The 4,563-nt window shown below is 44.6% G+C and overlaps 1 long non-coding RNA gene across 2 annotated transcripts in view; it reads left to right on the top strand.

Moving 5' to 3' along the window:
• The window catches only part of LOC133273759 (uncharacterized), a 260,975-nt gene extending 257,708 nt beyond the window's left edge, over positions 1-3,267 (top strand). The window contains exons 13-15 of one of the 2 annotated variants that reach the window (XR_009744931.1): positions 973-1,240; positions 2,282-2,471; positions 3,148-3,267. This is a non-coding gene — a long non-coding RNA (uncharacterized LOC133273759). The remainder of the gene's footprint in view (positions 1-972; positions 1,241-2,281; positions 2,472-3,147) is intronic. The other variant, XR_009744930.1, reaches the window with a different exon arrangement.
• Positions 3,268-4,563: the final 1,296 nt, after the last annotated feature.

Below are 4,563 nucleotides of genomic sequence, written 5' to 3'. Positions count from 1 at the left end.
TGCCAGCTCCCAGCCACGTTAGCATTTCATCTGAATCCATTTGAACACAAGTCCTCGCAGCAGAGTGACACACAAGCAAGGCTGGGCCAGGTGTGGGGATGAAGGAGAATGGGAAGAGGAAATCAGTGCTTAGAAAAAACATAACGGGGAGATGGTTGAGGCACTAAACAAGAAATTAAAAAAATTAAACCAGAAAGTATGCTTTGTACTCACTGGCCTTGGGCTGTAGTTCAGGGATAGTCTTGGAAAGACCAATGAATGTGAGAAAGGAGACATAGAGCCAGCCTGGTTTGTGCTTTAAACCACTTGGTAGAGATGTGGAGGGGTTCAGGTTCTACTGGCCCTAGTGAGGCCTATATCTGGAGTTTTGTCTAGCTCTGGGCTCGTCAGTACAAGGAGCTACTACAGAGAGTCTAGCAAAGGCCACAAGGATGCTCAGGTGTCTGGAGTATCTCTCGTATGAGGATGAGATGGTGGTAGTTGGGCCTTTTTAGCCTGGGGAAGAGCAGCCTGAGAGGGGATCTCATCAATGCAGATCAATAGCTCAAAGGCAGTTGCCAGGAGGATGGGGCCAGACTCTTTCCAGTTGTGCCCAGTGACAGGATGAGGAGCAAATGGCCAAAAACTAACAGCAGAACAAGTGTCTTTACGTGAGGGTGTCAGAGCCCTGGCACAGGCTGCCCAGGGGGTTGTGGAGTCTCCCTTTCTGGAGACATCCCAGACCTGCCTGGACACATTCCTGTGTAACCTGCTGTTGGTGGCCCTGCCTTGGCAGGGAGGTTGAACTGGATGATCTCCAGAGGGCCTTTCCAACCCTGACGATCCTGTGGTTCTATGACAGGTACATTGGGTTTTTTCATATCATTACAAACATCTTAGAAAGCAAAAATTGTTTAAAAGCAAATGTTGTAAGAAAGGAGCCTGCCTCTCAGTTCTGGTACTGACCAAGTATGTCTTTCCACTCCTCCACAGCTCCTCCAGCAATCAGTGGAACTATTAATTAACCTGAGGGCAGTCCCTGGCCCACTGCAAGCACAGCAGGATCCATGCAAGGGGCAGGGGATGATGAAGATTTGGACTTGCATTCCAGAAAAGATGTCCACAAAGGGACACACTTCCCCCTGAGGAGCTGTTGGGTCACACTGACACCGCTGCCGCCTACCACAGATGGTTTTCAGCCTGTATCACTCATCACTATGACACAGCACTTCTCACATCACGTTCTTAATGCAGCACTGAGGTTAGTATGGAAATACTGTCTGTCTGTCAGTGTTCCTACCTGTGCCTGTGGTGGGTACTTGTTCTCATGTGGACTAGAGACCACTGATTAAATGCGCTCCGGTACCGCTGCTGAGCGATCACAGCATACCACTTTGGACAACCATGTGTTCTCACTGAGCCCTGTTGTACTGTGCAGTAATTAAAAAGTCATGAGTCCTATTTAAATATAGGGCATTGTGTCCTAAGCCTTCGAGTGCCTGTGAGGGTGAGTAAGCTCATTCTCCAAGGATGTTCTCTGGTCTGTGTACATGCACCAGCTTCATCCAAAGGATGTAGGAAATGCCAGATCCAGATACATGAATTCCACTTCAGTTTTGGGGTTTGTTGTTTGGGATTTTTAAAATACATCACTGATGAGTCCAGGGATGGCAAAAATTAATAGTAATGAGCTAATTACTATACCAGCTGCCTACAAAGGGGGGTCCTGTAGGCAGACTCCTTCTGCCCATTTGCCTGCTGGTTAAACCACCACTCTAGAAATTACAAAACAAAACTTGTTTTCCCTTTCTAAACATCTCTCAGCATCACCTTTATATGGCCCACAGCACCAGCACTGCTGAGCTTTTAAGTCTCCCAGCATCACCTTTGTATGGCCCACAGCACCAGCACTGCTGAGCTTTTAAGTTCTCGACGTCCAGCCAGAATCTCCTCTAGCGCATTCTAACACATTTTACTAGCTCGAGCAGGGTAGAACACAGCCGTCTCCTCAAGCGGACGCTGCTGAGGACGGGCACACCATCTGCGTGCCTCCCAACGTCCGAAGCCCCTTCCCAACTGCCAGCCCTGTGAAAAGCCAGAGTGTTCCTCTGATTGATTCACTTTTTAATGAACTGGGAAAGCCTGTGAACTTAAACCCTGACACCTCCACCTCCCTCCCTCCTGCGCCATCCCTGCAGCAATGTGCTGATTATATTTCAAGTTATTACAGGATTAATACAGCTGCCCCCGGTGCCTCCTTCCCCTGAACTTCATCAATAAAAGTTGTGTACTTTTACTCCAGCTCGTTCAGTTGCTCCCTGAATCTCTCCATGTAACCTGTGGTGTGTCAGCAAGGCTGTATCATATCAGTCCTTCAGAGCTGTCAGTGCTGCTAGCGGTTAGACCCTACTCGTGACATGGCCTTCTGTAAGTTTTGTCTGTTCAGAGGACATCTTGAGCTCTGCTACGCACCCCATCAGCTCTCTAAGCGGGTAGCACGTACTTAGCACAATTGAAAACAATGAAATAAGGTAATTCACACACAAAAAAATAAGTAGATTATGCTAGTGTCAGCTTTTTTTGAATTCACAGTGGAGCTATAAACCAGACTGTACACAGGCCAGTTCAAGTAGAAGGAAAAAGAGAAGATGGGGGAAGCAAAAGACCTGGGCCCAGCACAATCCAGTATTTCACACGTGGTATTTCTTTCTACAGAACAAGCTTCAGCTTTACTTTTTTTGTTGTGTTGTAGGTATTTTTTTTCCCCCCAAGAATCCTATTTTCTAAACCCATCATTAAAAATGTAATTAACTGGCTTATTCTTTGGAAAATGTGCAGTTGTTTACAAAGGAATTGCCACACAAGCTGCCACCTTCGACTGTGCTCAAGTGGGAAGTTACGCTCTTGTTTACAACTGTGCATCAATTCCACAATATATTTAGTTTTGGTACAAGTTACATGTAAGATTCTCACGGAGCTTAATGTTGCAGCAAATAACACATATAGTAAGCGAGCAGGATTTATCACTGGCTGTAATGTCGTAGTACATACTCTAAACCTATGTGGTGAATGATATACACGCACACACATGCAAACAAAATGGAAATATATTTAGTTTAAGAAGTGATGAATTGTGTCTGCTTTCATTATTCTCATTTTGTATCGTAGGAGAGTGGAGATCAAGCACATCTGTGAGAAGGGTGACTGGTTGGGATCACATCTGAGAAGCACCACACTCACTGATGAGCAGGTTAGAGAAGAAACTGTGCTTTGCTACTCATGGGACGAGAGGGGGTCCCTCACCCAGTGGGGTGGCTGGTGGGACTCCCACTGAGTCCCAAGTTGCTCACAGAAAGCATGAAACATAGATCCAGGTAAAACATCTCCCCCAGGATGTTTTTTTCCAAACTACTTTGTTGGAATTTTCCCCTTTAAATTATTTTGTCTTATTTTCTCCCTTCTGGTCTCTCTCAGCACGGAGACCGGGTGGCTCTGCTTAAATAACGCATCTACAGTTCTGCAATATCTTTTTGAACTATAGCAATTAAATGGAAAATAGAAAAATCAGCTCAGCATCCTGTTTGGATGTAATTAAAGGTATAATCTGTTCCATTTGAATACTTCAGTGCTTACCCTTCTTAAAACAACAAATAAGAATAGGAGCTCATTTGCAATATGTTTTTTTTTTCTCCAATCCAGCTAAAAAGACTGAACTGATGAAGCAGGAATAATTTTTAAATGTGGCATAAGCACAAAAATACCAACTGAAGCTTTTGAGTGGCTGCTGCAGATCCCACGTCTGAGGGGAGTTCAGTAACAAGGGGTATAAGCTTTATGGCAAAACATCTTCCACTGCTCGGTATCAGCATCTTGGTATGGCTGACATAATTACCTATCAAATACATCAGCCAAATACATTAGTGGAATGAATATCAGAGGATACCCAAAAATACAGAAGTGGGATGCGTATCAGCTCAGCCTGTTTGGGGCTGTTTGATCTGCAGTTTTTTTCCTAAGAATAAAAGGCAAATACCATATTCATCGCCCCTTTGTTTTCTGTAGGCAGCTGATGATTTTACAGCACAAAATTAGCCTATTAATGGCTGGCTTATGAATTTTAGCTGGGGTTTTTTTTCCTCCTATTGGACATTTCTCTACTGCTCAAAGAAATTAAAGTCAGGTGTAAAGTTAATATCTGCCTTGTTAATTTATTCATACTGTAAGCAATCAAGATTTCCCCAAATCACAGGGCAATCTCTCGCCTTCTGAGAATTAATATAGGCCCTGTTCTCTCAATTTAGTTTAACAAACCAACTGGCATAAGTTCAGTGGAACCAATGATTATTCTGAGAGGTTACAGCCAACCACAGAAGTTGTTAGTGAAAAGCTTGCTTGTAAGATCCCCTAAGAAGAAAAGTATATGGATATTATAAAATGCAATTAACAGCGTATTCCAGCACTGTGAGACAGGGACATCAGCTGGAACCTGCTGCACACAGCGTCAGCTTGCCCAGCGGCCACCAGTCCTGGAAGAACAAGGGACATGAGGAGCACCAGAGGGGACAGCGCACTGCTGCAGAGAAA

This window comes from Pezoporus flaviventris, unplaced genomic scaffold (genome assembly GCF_033815535.1).
Source record: "Pezoporus flaviventris isolate CSIRO_AGI_PZ_B2104156 unplaced genomic scaffold, CSIRO_AGI_Pfla_v1 ptg000001l, whole genome shotgun sequence".
Taxonomy (NCBI): domain Eukaryota; kingdom Metazoa; phylum Chordata; class Aves; order Psittaciformes; family Psittacidae; genus Pezoporus; species Pezoporus flaviventris.
This window is presented reverse-complemented; position numbering and strand designations above follow the sequence as displayed.